Source organism: Thamnophis sirtalis, unplaced genomic scaffold, assembly GCF_051295495.1.
Source record: "Thamnophis sirtalis isolate CommonGarterSnake01/CBP01778 unplaced genomic scaffold, rThaSir2_p1.2 scaffold_4, whole genome shotgun sequence".
NCBI lineage: Eukaryota > Metazoa > Chordata > Lepidosauria > Squamata > Natricidae > Thamnophis > Thamnophis sirtalis.
In genome coordinates this window covers 73,246,704-73,265,151 of record NW_028261384.1, presented here as the reverse complement: position 1 = coordinate 73,265,151, position 18,448 = coordinate 73,246,704, and the positions used below count along the sequence as shown (strand labels likewise).

The 18,448-nt window shown below is 39.1% G+C and overlaps 1 protein-coding gene across 1 annotated transcript in view; it reads left to right on the top strand.

Annotated features, from left to right (window-relative positions):
- The window catches only part of GLI3 (GLI family zinc finger 3), a 414,787-nt gene that overhangs the window by 337,707 nt on the left and 58,632 nt on the right, over nt 1-18,448 (top strand). The gene's annotated exons all lie outside the window — the stretch shown is intronic.

The window sequence follows — 18,448 nt, the reverse complement described above, 5'->3', positions numbered from 1 at the left end:
TGGACTGCTTTGGGTATTAAATCTTGTATATCCCATGTTGTTCTCAGTTCTAATGTGGTTGGAATGGTTTTTAAAATTTTGAATTATATCAATAGTTTGTAGAGCTACACAAATTTTCTGCATGCTTGTTCTGTTTCAGTACAGGTAATCCTTGGCGAGTGTCCATTCTTTCAACAATTGTTGAAAGTTACAATGGGGCTGGAAAAATGGACTAGTTGCTGAGGTTCTGGCCATTGCAGAATTTCCATGGTCAGTTGATTATAATCTGTATACTTGTGTGCCCAATCTGTGATTGCAACATCACAGGAGCCATGATCCCATAAACATTTTGTAACATACTTCCAGCTTTCCAAAATCAGTGGGAAAGCCTGCTGGGAAGGTTGCAAATCACTCCTGCTTTTTCTTTACTTCCCCACACATGTAGAGCCTCCAGAGGCCGTCCCTGACGTCCCATATTTCACATGGCTTGCACCACTTCCCAGAACCTCCCCAACCTCCCACAACTTGTGTGCAGCCTGTACTGGCACTCCCTGGAACCGGGATGGCGAACCTATGGCACACGGAGCCATTTGTCAGGGCACACAAGGCGTTGCCCTGTCAGCTGGCCAGCTCGCATGCACGCACTGTCCAACTGAGTTCAGCCTTTTTTAAAGCCATTTTTCGCCCTCCTCAGACTCCAGAGGCTTTATAGGAACCCGGGGGTGGGCGAAAAGAGCCTCCTCCTCCTCCTCCTCCTCCTCCCCCGTGGGGCCCTCCAGAGGCTTCAGGAGCTTCCCTGAAGCCTCGAGCACAAAAACCCAGGCTGCCAATTACCTCCACTAGACCAATTAGATCCCACAGACTAGGCCTCCTCCGAATTCCATCCGCCGGCCAGTGTTGACTGGCGACTACCCGGAGGAGAGCCTTCTCTGTGGCTGCTCCGACCCTCTGGAACGAACTCCCTGTGGAGATTCGTACCCTCACCACCCTCCAGGCCTTCCACATAGCCCTTAAAACCTGGCTGTTCCGACAGGCCTGGGGCTAAAGAATCATTGCCCCTATCTTGAATGGTATGATTGTTGCGCTTTTTTAATTATGTATTGTTTTGTGTTGTTGTTAAACTGTCTGTATCCCCCTTCCCTTTGAGTTGTGAGCCGCCCTGAGTCCCCTCAGGGAAAAGGGCGGCATACAAATGAAATAAAACTCTAAACTCTATGGGCAAACCTGAAGTTCGGGAACGGACTTCTGGTTTACTCACAGGGTCAGTTTAAGCCTCTGGAGGCTTCAGGGACCTTCAGGAGGCTTCCCTGAAGCCTTCAAAGGACTAAAAAGGACCCTACAAGCAAACCAAGTGACTTCTGGTTTGCTCATAGGATCGGTTTAAGCCCTCCGGAAGGTTCAGGGAAGGGCAGGGTCATTTTTTGCCTTCTGGAGGCTTCAGGGAAGCCTCCTGAAGGTCCCTGAAGCCTACAGAGGGCCTCCGGGGGGGGGGGGTAGGGAGGCTCATCGCCCTCCCCAGGCTCCTATAAATCCTCTGGAGCCTGGGGAGGGCAAAAAAAGCATTTAAAAATGGGGGCGGGAGTGCCTCTCAATGCTGTCACCATAGTCAATTTATAGTTTCTTTCCCATTGTTGTTGCCATTTTTCTAGTTCTATTGTATATCCAAAGTTTTTTGCCCATCTTATCATTGTTTCTTTAACCTCTTCTTCTAAATTTATTCTGAGTAAATAACTATACAATTTTTAATCATTCTTTCATACATTCCCATGAGTATTTTATCTAGTTCTGAATTTTCCATATTAAAATCATACTCTTTAACATCCTTCTCATATCTTGTTTGTATTTGCATTTGTTTAAACCATCCTATATCCCTTGTTCTTCTAATTCTTTCTTCTGTTTCAGTTCTCTATGTGCTGTTAGTATATCTTTGTATCTAATAACCTTTTTCATACTACTAATATTCGGATATGTCGGAGCTTCCACCGTTGAAAACCACATTGGCATTTCCATATAGTGCTTTTCTTTCACTTTTTCCTATACTGTGTATAAACCATTTCTTACATAGTGTCTCTGAAAGTAACCATATATTCTTTCCCATACCACAAAAATGTGTGCCAACCCAGTTGCATATGATATCCCTGCAAGGATAATAACCTTTCATTTCTTAACAATATCCATTCTTTTATCTACATTAAAGCTGCTGCTTGGTAGTATAATTCCAATTTGGTACACCAAATCCACCTCTAATCCTTGAATCATGTAATATTCTTATATTAATTCTCGCTTTCTTTCCATGCCAGATACATTTTCCTATTATTTTATTTAGTTTTTCAGGGAAGCAATTCCAATTTTATTGGTATTGTTTGAAATAAAAATAATATTCTTGGTAATATACGCTTCTTAATTACCACTATTCTTCCCATTAATGATAGCTGTAAGTTTTTCCATTTCTCTACATCCATTTCAATTTGATTTCTTAATTTATAATAGTTATCTTCGTTAATGGTTACACATCTTGAAGTCAGCTGTATCCCTAAATATTTCACTTTTTTACTATTTGAATATCTAGTTTCTCCGTTATTTCGCCTTTCTGTTTTTCTGTTATGTTTTTCACTAGAATGTTTGTTTTATCTTTATTAATTTTCAATCCTGCTACTTCTCCATACTCTTCTATTGTTTTTTTTTTTTTTGTTATAAATGTGTTTTTTATTTTCCATTTTCATTTTCGTACAGTAACATATATACTGTGCATAACCGGGGCCATATAACATTAAACAATAAACACAGCCATTCCTCTTGTCAACAATACCCCCCAAAATAGAAACCCAATGTACCTCTTCGACCCTCCATAGACCCTTTCTTTCGCCCCCCTCCAACTTTCCATCTTCCCTCCATCATTCCCCTCTACCCTACTTCCCCTCCCCCTCTACCACTCCTCTCTCCCGGTACACTCCCTCCCTTTCTTCTCACCCTCCCTCCAATCCTCTCTCCCACCCTCTCTACCCCTCTTTCTTCTATCCCTCTACTCCTCCCTTCGGTGTATTTCTACTATCTATTAATATATTCAGCTTGTCCTATTTTTACAGTGGAATTAAAGTATACAAGTGCAGTCGCGTTACTTTGAAATCTAACACATACTATATATCCCCCCGCCCCCCCTAACACCCCACCTCCCTCCCCCCCCCGACTTCCCAGAGCCCGTACACGGTATAGATTTTTAACAAACACAGTCTAAAATATATTAAGACAAAGGAAATAAAAAAAGAAGTTAATAACATCTCTACATTGAACTCAGCTTCTTCCTGTTGCATTAACTTTGAACAGTTTAGATTATTCCTAATCTTAAGCATAGGCTATCTGTAATTTCTTAGTCCCGTATTTGTTTTGTATATAGTCAATCCATTTTTTCCAGTCTCGTTTATATCTCTCATTTGAATGGTCTTTAAGGTATGCCGATATTTTAGCCATCTCGGCTAGGTTTGTAACTTTCAATGTCCATTCTTGAGTTGTAGGCAAGTCTTCCTTCTTCCAGTATTGCACCACCAACAGTCTTGCTGCCGTTATTAGGTGCAGAACCAAATTAGTCTCTACCGCTGTAAAGTCAGTACATATACCTAGTAAAAATAACTGAGGAGTAAACTTTATCCTTCTTTTAAAGATATTTTGCATAATCCACCACATTTTTATCCAAAATGCCTTAACCTTTTGACAAGTCCACCATATATGAAAATATGTAGCATCGAGAGAACCACATCTCCAATATTTAGGCTGTACATTTGGATACATAGAAGCCAGCTTTTTAGGATCTAAATGCCATCTATAAAACATCTTATAAAAATTTTCTCTCAGGTTTTGTGCTTGTGTGAATTTCACATTTCTTACCCATATTCTTTCCCATGTGTCCAACATTATTGGTTCTTCAATATTTTGAGCCCACTTTATCATACAATCTTTAACTAATTCTGTTTCCGAATCCATCTGTATTAGTACATTATATATCCTCTTTATATGCATTAAACTTTGATCTCTTATTTGTTTAAACAAATTATCCTCAACTTGGATAAAACCAGTTTTTTTGTCTATTTTCCACCTAGCCTGTAATTGGCCATACTGGAACCATGTTTGAACTACCTTCTCCTCTTTCAATACCTCTAAAGATTTTAGTTGTAGAACCCCCCTTTCCAAAGTGAGAAGTTGTCTCTAGGTGGTTCTATCCTGTTTTTGTGCTATATTCATATTTTCAATTGCATGTCTAGGAATTGCCCACATGGGTAACTTGTCATTTAGTTTATATTGATATTTTTCCCAGACCCGCAGTAAAGCATTTCTTAAGATATGACTTTTTAAATTCTTATCCAATTTTTTGTTGAATAACAAGTAATCATGCCAACCATATACCAGATCGTGTCCCTCGATATTCAGTATTCTATCGTTGGTTAAATGGGTCCAATCACTAATTGCGGATAGCGCCACTGCATCATAATATAATTTTAGGTTAGGTAATTTCAAGCCTCCTCTCTTGCGTACATCTTGCTTTATTTTCATCTTTACCCTCGGCTTCTTTCCGGCCCACACAAATTTGTTGATACCCTTCTGCCATTCTAAAAGATTCGCATCTTTTTAAAGTATAGGTAACATTTGAAAAAGAAATAAAAATTTTGGTAAGATGTTCATTTTCACTGCCGCTATCCTACCCAACAAGGATAAGTGCAATTTCTCCCATTTTTTCATCTCTATCTGTATACTCCGCCAAAGTGGTTCATAATTGTGCTTATATAATTTCCCATTTGAGGCTAAAATATTAACCCCAAGATATTTGACTTTTTTGACTACCTCACATCCTAGCATCCCTCCTAGTTCTTCCTTTTGTTTAGTATTCATATTTATAGCTAATATTTTTGTTTTTCCTAAATTTATTTTAAAACCAGACACTTGACCATATTGATTAATTGTATTCATTAAAACCATACTAGATTCCTGCGGTTGTTCCAATATTATGACCAAATCATCCGCAAAAGCGCGGACTCTGTATTCTTGCTGCCTAATCTTGATCCCTTTTAGACCACCCAAGCCCCGTATTTTATTCAACAATACTTCCAAAGTTATAATGAACAATAGTGGGGACAAAGGACAGCCCTGTCTTGTACCTTTTCCGATTTGAAAAGGGTCTATCAAACTTCCGTTGACTATGATTTGAGCTGTTTGCTGTTGGTATATTGCTTTAATTGACCGTAAAAAGCTATCTCCTATCTGCATTTTTTGCAATATCTTCAACAGAAATTGCCAGTTAACTCGATCAAAGGCCTTCTCAGCATCCAGAAATATGAACGCAGCAGGGATTTGGTTGTTCTTTCCCAAATATTCTAATGCATTAATAATTAGTCTAACATTACTCTTCATCTGTCTCCCCCATATAAAACCTGTTTGGTCGGTATGTATCAATTGTTGAATAACCACCATTAACCTATTTGCTAGTATTTTAGTAAAATTTTTATAATCTACATTAAGTAATGAGATAGGTCTGTAATTTTTTGGTTGGGTAGTATCTTGATCTTCTTTGGGTATCAAAGATATAAACGCTGTCTTCCAAGATGGGGGCACTTTACCTTCCGTTTGAATTTTATTAAATAGTTCTCTAAGAGGTTCTACCATTTCTAACTGTAAATTTTTATAGTAAACCGCTGTCAAGCCATCTGTGCCTGGCGCTTTTCCTAACTTTAGTTGCTTAATTACCTGCAATATTTCCCCTGAGGTTATTGGTTGATTCAACTTTTGCCTGTACTCTTCTCTAACTAGGGGTATTTTCTCTTTATCTAAGTATTTGTCTATATCTAAACCCTTAATTTTGTCCCCTTTATACAATTCTGTAAAAAATTCCCGAAATGCCTTTTGAATCTCCTCCTGTTGAAACACCTCCTTCCCTCTATAAATCAATTTAGTTACATTTCAAATTTTCCTTTTTTTCCTAATCTGATAAGCTAACCATCTGCCCGGTTTATTTGCGTTACAAAAAGTGTTGTGTTTTGCATATAATAAACTAGTGATTACCTGGTTAGAGATCAACATATCAAATTGGGATTTTAATATGGTAATTGCTTCCTTAACCTTTGTATCGCCTGGATTCAATGTTAACTCCAACTCTTTCCCTTTAATTTCCTCTTCCAATTCTTTTCGTTTTAGCCCTTGTTTATGTCTATGTATTTTGTTTATATTCATCAGTACTCCTCTCATATACGCTTTGCTGGCATCCCATACGAATTCCATAGGTGTATCCTTATTCATATTCAGAACAAAGTATTCAGATAACAATTTTTTACAATCATTAAGGTGCTTTTCATATCTGAATAAGTTTTCATTCAGCTTCCAAGACCTTCTTGCCTGCACTATCCTTCCCAATTCCATCCAAACTGGGTTATGATCCGAAAGGACCCTCGCCGCAATCTTTGTCTTCTTCACCCTAGAAAGTAAATTATTAGTGATTAGTATAAAATCAATCCTTGAAAAGGATTGATGTCTATCGGAAAAGAAGGTGAAATCATATTCCTCTGCCTTTCTTTCTCGCCAAATATCTCTCAATTCAAAGTCGTCCATCATGTCAAAAAAAGGTTTGGGTAGCTTAGCTCGCATTTTAGTATTTGGGCGAGAGGTCTTCTTATCTCTTTTAGTGTCAATCACGCCGTTCCAGTCACCCAATAGTATACAAGACTTATAGTCCCACTTTACTAATTTAGCATGAAGATTTCTATAGAATCCGTCTTGCTGTTGATTAGGAGCATAAATTCCCAAAAGTAATTTCTTTTTCCCTTCTAAGATTAGGTCTAGCACGATATATCTTCCAAAGGGATCTGCTTCAATTAGTTCAGCCTTAATGTCATTTCTTAAGTATACAACTATACCATTTTTCTTTTCCGTAGCAGAGGTCACAAAATGTTGACCAAGTTTGGGGTTAAACAAATATTTTTGATCAGTTGATTTGATATGAGTTTCTTGCAGACAAATTATATCATTCTTGAGCTGTTTAAGATAGTGAAATATTTTCTTTCTCTTCTGTGGAGAGTTCAGTCCATTGACATTCCATGTCAAAATCTTAGTTGTCATCTTTGGTTGCCTGAAGCTTTTTTAGAGCCTCCTGCATGGCCTGTTTAACCTTTGGCCTAGCTCCTCCCATGGCTTCTGAGCTTGTTGCTGTGACTCCTTGATCAATGGCCGGTGATTGTTGAGGTTGTTGCATTGTAGCTTGTTTTTCCATTCGTCTGGTAGTCATACAGCTAGGTCTTTGTTCCATGACACCTTGCCCTTCCGGGAAGGGGAGATGGTGCGTCTTGTCTGGTAGTTGTGTAGTTTGCTGTCTATCTTGTCCTTCTTGTGGTCTTTCTCCAGATCCAGATGGTGCAGGGTGTCCCACCTTCAGAATATTGTGATAGAAATCTCGAGCTTTCCATACAGAGTTGAGACAATATCTTTGCTTGTCAAATGTAATTATAATACCAAATGGCACATCCCATCTATACTGTACCTGACGGTTTCTGAGTTCTTCCACTAGAAAAGCATAATCTCTCCTGGCTCTTAGCATTTGAGGTGGTATTTCTTTCAAGACAATCAAATCCTGGCCGCCAATTTGAAGCCTGGTGTTATAGGACTCTTGTAGTATCATGTTTCTGAACTCTCTTGTGGCGAAGTATATAACTACATCTCGGGGGAGTTGCTTCTGTTTTGCCACCCAAGAATTAACGCGATAAATTTTATCGATCTGCCAGTCAAAGTTGGACCCCGGTCTTCCCACCAGACGGTCAAAAGCCTCTGAAAAAATCTGTTTCAAGTTCTCCTGTTTATCCTCACGCAACCCCCTGACTCTTAATGCGAGCTCCATCTGCCTGTACTGTATCATAATAATTTGTTTTTCAGCATTTTAAACTTTTTGTTGCACCACCTCAGTTTTGGATGTCAAATTGGTATTAGCTTCATTAATAACCTCTAGATTATCTTCAATTCCAGAAACATGTTCTGTCAATACAGTTACAAGTCCCAGCATATCATCATTTATTTTGGCAATCCTGGTATCAAGTTTATCATATAAGTCCGCCTTAAACTCTTTTATCTCCTCCCTTATCTCCTCTCTGAATTCTCTAAAAGTTTCTAAATTCTGCTCTCTAAATTCTCTAAAAGTTTCCAAAAAAAGTTCTTTCATTAGCAAATCTCCAGTAGGGGGCATAGAGGGTGGAGGCTGCAACTTTGTGCCAGGTATGGGGGATGTGCTTCTAGGAGGAGGTTTCAGCCCAGGATTTAATTTTGATGCCATTATAAGTCTTATCTTCAAGCAATTAATCAAACTTTACTGGCCCGCTATGCAGCTTACGAGAAAAAAGGTATTAAATCACCCCTTTGTTAGCCCTTTAGGATTTTTCAAAAGGTTTCAGAAGAAAAAAAAAGGCATTGTAACGAAGCAGCTCGGCATATTCAGCGCCATTTTGGACTTCTCTATTTCAGAAATATATATTAGCAAAGTGGATAAGAGGAAAGTCTTGTAAACTCTTCAGAGAAGTGAAACTAATTAATAAGAAACTGCTAGCCGGCTGTTCCTCCCCCCCTTTTTTTTATAAACTTCGTAGAACTTTGCAGAAAGTTTGCAGAAGGTTTAAAAAAATTAGCATTGTAACGAAACAGTTCAGCATATTCACCTCTGTTTTGAATGTCTCTATATTAGCAAAGAGTCTTTTAAAACTTTAAAAGTGAAACTAATTAGTAAAGATCTGTTGGCCGACTGTGAGGCGAAATTCACTCCCTTTCTTTGAAGTTTTGAAACTCCATATAATTAGATAAACAATGTTAGTCAGCAATTCAACTGGCTCGTCACCATTTTAGACACCTCTTTAAATAGATAAAATAACGGAAGAGGATCTTGTAGCAAAGAAGCTAGATTTAAGTAAACAATTAATGCTCTCGCATATGAAATCTGCTCGTTTTGAAATCAGGTAATTCAATCTTTGAACTAATATAGCAATAGCAATAGCAATAGCAATAGCAATATAGCAATAGCAATATATATAGCAGTAGACTTATATACCGCTTCATAGGCCTTTCAGGCCTCTCTAAGCGGTTTACAGAGAGTCAGCATATTGCCCCCAACAACAATCTGGGTCCTCATTTTACCCACCTCGGAAGGATGGAAGGCTGAGTCAACCCTGAGCCGGTGAGATTTGAACCGCTGACCTGCTGATCTAGCAGTAGCCTGCAGTGCTGCTTTTAACCACTGCGCCACCTTGGCTCAACTAAGTGGGAGGGAAGCTTACTTGGGGCTGCAAGGCAGCCGGAGATTTCCAGTGCAGAGCAGTTCTGCCTTCAGCTGGCCCCCCTTCTCTTCACAGACACAGAAGCTGCAAAGATCAGAAAGGCATTTGCTTGACAAAACTTCTCTCCTTTCCCTTCTTTTCCCGAAGAGGAAGGTGTCTGTCAGATGTCTGATAGATGATCATCTTAACAGATAACGCCACTGGTAATACGGGAGCAGCTGTGTTTAGCTGCTACCATCAGTAAGTCCCGCCCAGGAAGCCACTCTTTTATTTACTCTAGTAGTTTTGGACCTGTTTCTATTGGATCTTACATAATAAATATCAAGTCATCTGCAAATGCTTGCAATTTATATTCTTTTTTAAATTTTCATTCCTTTTATATCTTTATCTTGCCTTATCTTTCTGTTCATAACTTATAGTGTCAATATGAATAATAGTGGAGATGACGGGCACCCTTGCCTAGTCTCTTTTCTAATCGGCACTTTTTCTGTCATATCACCATTTACCATCACATTAGCCTGTTGTTCTTTATAGATAGTTTTAACCATGTTTATGAATCCCTTGCAAAATCCACCCTTTGCAGTTGCATTATCATAAATTGCCAATTTACATTATCAAAAGCTTTCTGTGCATCCAAAAATAGCAGTGCCATTTGTTTCCCAGGGTATACTTCATAATATTCTAATGCATTCAATATAATCCACATATTTTCTCTAATCTGTCTCTGGGTAAAAAACTATTTTGATTTGAGTGTATAAATTCACTTAGTAATATTTCTGCCATTATTGATGCAAAGATTTTGTAATCCACATTTAATAAAGAAATTGGTCTATAGTTATTGATTTAATAAAGGAACCAGCTAAGGAAATTAACTTCCATTCTTAATACAAGCAAAAGCTCCACCATTGCAAAACAGTTCCAAAATTTCAAAGTTGTAATCAGGCAAGCAGAAAACAAAAACATATACATATATACATATATACATGTATACATATATACATATATACATATATACATATATACATATATACATATATACATATATACATATATACATATATACATATATACATATATACATATATACATATATACATATATACATATATACATATATCATACATACATACATACATACATACATACATACATACATACATATATATATATATATATATATATATATATATATATATATATTTGTTTTCTGAGGTTTTCGTGGGTGTTAGTATGTAGGTCTTTGGTTATTCGGGTTTTGTCCCGCGTAAAATTAGAAATGTCTTGGCCACGTTTCGACGAAGTCTCATTCGTCATCTTCAGGCTTCGTGCTTCCAGGAGCAATGTGAGATCTCTGCTGTTTCTTCCTTTTAACTGCCAGTCGAGGTTTGAGCTGATTGGGTGGGAGCTTGGCTGTGTTCTGATTGGGTGGAGGTGTGTTCTGATTGGTTGGGGGTTTGTGTTTCATGTAAGGATAGTCATTCCTCATGTTAGGGACTCATTTATCAATAAAGGCAGGCTTCCAAATGGCTGGCAGGCGGGAGGTATCATCCCGCCTGTTCATGCTGTGTGGGCGTTTTTCTATTTCAATGGCTTCTCTGATTATTCTGTTGTTAAAATGTTCAGCCTTGGCAATAGTTCTGGTCTTTTTAAAGTCAATTTTATGTCCTGTGGCTTTAAGGTGTTGGACCAGGGAAGAAGTTGGTTCATCTTTTCTGATTGCAAAACCCGAATAACCAAAGACCTATATATATAGGTGTGTGTGTGTGTGTGTGTGTGTGTGTGTGTGTATACACACATATATACATACATGCATACATACATACATACATACATACATATATACATACATATATATGTATGTATGTATGTATGTTGCATTTGTGCTGATAAATAAATAAATAAAGGGAGACTAGTATAGATCTATTTCAAGCTATTTAGCTCTCATCAGCTAGCCATACCCTTACTGGGATTTGAACCTGTGCTGTATTACATATTAAGCAGTTGTGTTAACTACTAAACCACAAGGTTCTCCTCCTTATCAGCTGAGCCAGGGAAGCAGGTACATATACATACACACACACACACACACACACACACACACACACACACACACACACACACACACACATATATATCCAGAGCTGATGTTTTGTCTTATGAGGCAGCTTTTGTCACCACTCTGTTTATCAAGTCACTATGCATTGTCTAAGGTCATTATTTCTAACTTCACTTCTTGTTTTTTCTAATATCTTCTCTTTGTTGCCATTAGATGGCACTGTTGTTATTGAAAAAAATATAGGTAAGGAGGGGAAAAAAAAGATAGCTGTAAATTTTTCCATTTCTCTATATCCATTTCAATTTGATTTCTTAATTTATAATAGTTATCTTCCTTAATGGTTACACATCTTGAAGTCAGCTGTATCCCCAAAGAAAAAAATCCAAAAGCAACCTCAGAGTTTTGAATTCTTTAAGTACTCTTTTAATATTCAATATCAAGATTTAAAAGTTTCATTAGCCATCAACTCTGTCCAGTCTGCCCTCTATTTCTCCAAACCAATCTCCCAAGACTATTTAATGAGTCATTTATCTGTATTGACATTCGCTTCTCCGCCACCACTGCTTCCGGAGGATGAAGGGATAATCATGAATCCATTCCCCAACACCACCCCTTTTGCCTTCTCTATTTTTGTTCTGAGTCAAACAGGGATGAAAAAAACCTTTTGAACACCAGTATGCCCCAGGGCAGTATCACTATCTCACCCAGAAGCTCCAAGCCACTTTCTTCTCTCTCTTTGTGAGACCGCCCCAACTCTGACAGCTCGCAATGACTGCCCTCCTTCCCGCCAGGTCGGGAGCTATTGCAGACATTGTAGGGGGTTTGCGGTGCCCCCATTCACATCTGCCCATACTCCCATTCCTCACTGTCCCTATGAGACAATTCTGACTTCTGAAGAAGTCCCCAAAACGGTAGGATATCACCGTTCCTCCAGAGATCCGAAGCTTTGTGTGCATATCGTTGCGATGCTGGCCCCTCTCCCCCCCATCCCTCCAATTATCTTCTCATTCCTTACTGGGTTTCTTCTCTCTTTCCACTTAACGAGCCGAGGTGGTACAGTGGTTAGGGTGCAGTACTGCAGTCAGTTCAGCTGACTGCTAGTTCTGCAGCTCGGCGGTTCAAAATTCACCGGCTCAAGGTTGACTCAGCCTTCCATCCTTCCGAGGTGGGTAAAATGAGGACCCGGATTGTGGGGGCAATATGCTGACTCTGTAAACCGCTTAGAGAGGCTGAAAGTCCTATGAAGCGGTATATAAGTCTAACTGCTATTGCTATTGCTATTAACAACCGTGCATCTTGGGGATACAACATAAACCAACATATATTTTACAACCATAGTGATAGAAAACCTCAATTGTTGTTATAATTCAACATGTACCTAGATTCAACCTTTACAGATTATAGAACTGTAATGGTTTACTTCTTACTGCACTACATGATAGCATAGTTCCATATGCTGTAGTTGTCATATATGCTGTAGTTAATTTCTTGCTGAATTTATCTCCAGACTAATTTGAATCTGTGTATCTAGTACTATAAGTTTTAGATTATTATTTACAAGCAGTCTTAAATTAAACTTTAAGTATCTGCCTCATCGTGTTAACTGCTTATTAACAATCCTTGTATGTTGGCTCATTGATCTTTTTACTCAACAGTCCATCTCTATCTACATTGGCTATATTCTAATTGCAGCTTTCACACAGTTGTCCATTGTTATTCATTATTTGTCAACTTGCGTAGGTTTCCTCCTTTATTTAGGTATCTAGTTTTCATGGGTGTAGTTTATTCTTTAAGTCATTTATCTTCTGATTTTGATTGAATAGGTAAATTACACATTTGTACTTCTGCAAATAACATCCCCTTGGTATTGTGTTTCCCTATCCTTTAGTTTTTTTTCACCATGTCAAAGCTGTCTCTTTTGTTCTTGACACTAACAGTTACATCATTGACATTAAAGAATGAACACATGACTTGTATGTAAGCATGGATCTCCATTTTCTTTTTCAAAGCCAGTGTTTTCAAAATTTGCTTTGGATGCTTGCTTTAGCCCAGTGTTTTTCAACCACTGTGCCGCGGCACACTAGTGTGCCGTGACATAGTGTAAGGTGTGCCGTGGGAAAATTACTTTATATATAGTTAATATAGGCACAGAGTTAATTTTTTTTAACATTTTCTAATGGTGGTGTGCCTCGTGATTTTTTTCATGAAAAAAGTGTGCCTTTGCACAAAAAAGGTTGAAAAACACTGCTTTAGCCCATGTATGGATTTTTGCAAAATATATATATACATGTATGTGTGAATGTGTGTATATATTACAAACTCAGAATGATCATAATTGAAGTGCATCATCTGACTTATGATACGTTATTAGTATTTCTAAAACATTAGTAAAATATATCACTCCAGTACAATAACGTTGTACCACTTAACTTTCAAAGAATTTTGGAAGCAGAGTAAGTTAGCTACCAGCATTATTTTTCTAATACAATTAATATATATCACAAAAAATCTGATATATCTGACCAAATCTGACCGAACACAACTAAGAGCCTTTATTAGGACTTACTTAGTGGTGATACGGGCGGTAAAATGTACTCATTTTTCCACTCTTATTGCGTCCGCAGAATCTCGCCCGGCTGCCCTGTTTAGGATAACCCGCTCCCTCCTGAAAGGGAGGGATGCGGGGGAACCCTTACAGGGAAGAGCTGAGGAATTTGTTCAGTTTATGTCGGACAAAGTCGCTCAGATTCGGACGGACCTGGACTCCATTTGGACAGTACCAACAGAGATGCCGAGGGTGGGCCTTAATCGGATTTCTTGGAGCAAGTTCCAGCTTGTCACTCCTGAGGAAGTGGACAAGGCCATGGGAGCAATGAGTGCCTCCACCTGTTTACTGGACCCGTGCCCCTCCTGGCTGGTTTTGACCAGCAGGGAGGTTACATGAGGCTGGCTCCAGAGGATTGTTAACACCTCTCTACAGGAGGGATCTTTCCCGCAGCCTTTAAAGGATGCGGTGGTAAGACCCCTCCTTAAGAAGCCTTCTCTGGACCCAGTTATCCTTAAAAACTACCATCCAGTCTCCAACCTCCCTTTTGTAGGGAAGGTTGTTGAGAAGATGGTGGCCTTTCAACTCCGACGGACCTTGGATGAACCAGATTATCTAGATCCCTTTCAGATGGGTTTCAGGCCTGGTTACTCCACCGAAACTGCTTTGGTCGCGCTGACCGATGATCTCTGGCGAGCCAGGGATAGAGGACATTCCTCTATCCTGGTGCTTCTTGACCTCTCAGCAGCCTTCGATACCATCGACCATGGTATCCTTCTGCGACGACTGGGGGAGGTGGGAGTGGGAGGCACCATTTTACAGTGGTTCTCCTCTTACCTCTTGGACAGGTCGCAGTCGGTGTTGGTTGGAGGACAGTGGTCGACCCCTAGGCCCCTTAAATATGGGGTGCCGCAGGGCTCGGTCCTGTCCCCCCTCCTATTTAACATCTACATGAAGCCGCTGGGTGAGATCATTTGCCGGCACGGGATCAAATACCACCAATATGCGGACAATACCCAGTTGTATCTGTCCACCCCGTGCCAACTCAGCAAAGCGGTGGAAGTGATGTGCCAGTGCCTGGAGGCTGTCAGGGTGTGGATGGGAGTAAACAAGCTGGCACTCAATCCAGACAAGACCGAGTGGCTATTGATGTTGCCCCCCAAGGATAGTCCAGATATTCCATCCCTTAGCCTGGGGGGTGAAATTTTACACCCCTCAGAGGGTCCGCAACTTGGGTGTCCTCCTGGATTCGCAGCTGACATTAGAACACCACCTGTCGGCTGTGACCAGGGGGGCTTTTTCCCAGGTTCGCCTGGTGCACCAATTGCGGCCCTACCTGGACCGGGAGGCGCTTCGAATGGTCACTCATGCCCTCGTCACCTCAAGACTTGATTACTGCAATGAGCTCTACATGGGGCTGCCCCTGAAGAGTGTTCGGAGACTACAGTTGGTCCAGAATGCAGCCGCATGAGCGATATCGGGTGTACCTAGATACACCCACGTTACACCTATCCTACGCGAGCAGCACTGGCTTCCTATTCGTCTCCAGACACACTTCAAGGTGCTGGTTATTACCTTTAAAGCCCTACATGGCTTAGGACCTGGATATCTGCGAGACCGCCTCCTGCCACATACCTCCCAACGGCCGATAAGATCTCACAGGCTGGGCCTTCTCCGGGTGCCGTCGACCGGGCAATGCCGGTTGGCGACCCCCCGTGGGAGGGCCTTCTCTGTAGCTGCTCCGGCCCTGTGGAACGATCTACCCGCAGATATCCGGACCCTTCCCACTCTCTCGGCCTTCTGAAAAACCACTAAGACCTGGCTGTTCCAGCAGGCCTGGGGCTGTTGACCCCATAAATGAGGCCCAGCCCCATCTAGGTTTGAGTGTATGGTGTGTTGCTTTTAAATCTGTTTTCTCTTTTCCCTATATTTTAGTTTTTACTTTATTCTTGTATTTGTAAGCCACCCGGAGTGGTAATTTAATAACATTTATTAAATTACAATTAATTACAATTAAAAATAAGTAGTAAAATTTTCTAACTGACCACCGGTTCCACAGTAATGGTGATTTATAAAGTAGGGAAGTAACTTTACTTTATAAAATTTATAAAGCAGAGTTCCAGCAAACCCCTACCGCCCACCATGAAAGCTGGAACGCCCACTAATGGGCGGTAGGGACCAGGTAGACTACCACTGCTTTATAATATAATCTAACAAGATAGAAGACTATGGAACTTGAACTCCAAAGCTGAAAAAGAACACCAGACTTAGAGGATAGTAGGTAATTTTGATCTTTAAGATAAGATTACTAGAATTTATCTCTTTAGACAATAGGAAATAGTAATTGTATTCATTGCTTTTGGAAAACAATTTTTAAAAAATATTGCTTAAAATGTAACCACAATTTACTACCCCAACTCTTATTCTTTGAGGTACTTGAATTATTTATCAATGTAATAGTTAAGTAAACTGGTAGTTCATTTTGATTGCCAAATGCTATTCAGAACCCAGTATAGTTAAAATGTTCATACTCTGTGAAGCACTGCATTAAACAGTTCAGATGGCCTACTTATTTATAGCACCTGTCCATTCCTGCTTGCTACCACCACCCCCGCCACTGCCACCAGCCTTCCTCTCTTTTACAGCTAATAGAAAGATTCATGATTCTTCATGGTTGTCTATCTAATGTCTGACAGCACTGACTCCCCTTGCTAAAGCAACTCACTATCTATAATTGATATCCTTCTAAGGAATGGGGTGCTGACTGCAATTGACGGGCTTTGCTGAAAGCTCTTAAATCCTGACAAGTTCTGCCTTGTTCTGGTTCAGTCACTGAGCTACACTGTTGGAATTCCTAGGTTATTTGAACTTTGAGCAAAAGAATAACATGTGTTTCACATTAGCAAATCACAAAGCTGGAGAGTAGAACTATGACCTGGACTGCTGGATTTCCTGCCAATCTCATTTACAATGCATGTGACTTCTAAAAAGATTATCCACTTGTACAACCACTGAAATTTCTCTCCTCCCTCTCTTCAAAGAAAACAACAGCTGTATTGTTTAGATTCTGTTTGCTGAAGATCCCTTTATAATTCTTCTCTTTAATTAATTTCTCTGCCCACAAGATACTAAAATTCTGGAAGTTTTATCTTTTAAAAGATATGATAAAATTACTCCTGAGCCCAGAAGCTAATAAGACATGGCATATTCCATCCCTTAAGTCTTATATTTGTTGACCCTCAGTTTTTTATCTCTCAAATTACATGGGGAAAAATTGCCAAAGAGAGGGAGTGAAATAAATGTTTAGGAAAAATAAGGGCAGAAAGGAAAGATACTCTTTAGTGTGAATAAAATGGCACATTTAAAACTAATCTTGAAAATGTATTATTCAATGAGAATATATGTGTTTTTCTTTATTTTTTCATATTCACATGTCATAACAGTTCCTTACTTTGTGAAAGCTTGATTATACCATATTTAAGATCAAAAGAGCATTAATGATACAATCACAGAACTAATTCTATTTTTTTCTGAAATTTCAACAGAAATCAGATGATTCAAATTCTAGTTTGTTGCATAGAACTAATGATTCTATATTATGCACACCTATATTCACATCAGATACGTCATTGAAAGAGGAACGTGGTGGTTTAGTGGCTAAGATGCTGAGCTTGTCGATAAGAAAGGTTCGCAGTTTGACGGTTCAAATCCCTAGTGCCACATAATGGAATGAGCTCCTGTTACTTGTTCCAGCTTCTGCCAACCTGGTAGTTCGAAAGCATGTAAAAATGCAAGTAGAAAAATAGGAACCATTTTGGTGGGATGGTAACAGTGCTCTGTGCGCCTTCGACATTTAGTCATACCAGTCACATCACCACAGAGATGTCTTCGGACAGCGCTGGCATTTTGGCTTTGAAATGGAGATGAACACCGCCCCTAGAGCTGGAAGCGACTAGCACATATGTTCAAGGGGAACCTTTACCTTTATATCATTGAATATTTAATTAATGCTAGATGAGCATTTTTATAGTACCTCTACATCAACCTGTTGCATTTAATTCCTATATTACATAGACCAAATTGGCACTACCTTGCTTTTTTCTGTTATATATTAGAATTGGTATCTTAATTTTTAAAAATCTGCTTCCTTATTAATTAGGTCTATTAGGTGATTAAGCTATATTAAGTTAATCATTTAAAGAATTACAGAAGTTTTGATTGATAGAAAATAATCTAAAGCATTAATCATTTTAATGTGTGTTAAATTTTATTATCTAAGGCTAAAAGTTGATTTGACCAAGACTAAAATTCCATATTTCAGTTATTTCACTATTTGGAAAAGGTAGATTATAATATAATATGTTTGTAAGGAACACATATTAAAGAGACTGATAAAAAGTATTTAATAAATAAGACTTTGAGTCTGGAATTTATTTCGGCTAATTCTAAGAAGAAAAACAATGGGGTAATTTTGTATATAAAACCAGAAACATATACTGTTTGCTGATGATCGATATATACCCCACATCCAAAAAAAGGTAGGGTTTTTAAACATTTGTCTGAAGACTTACACACTCT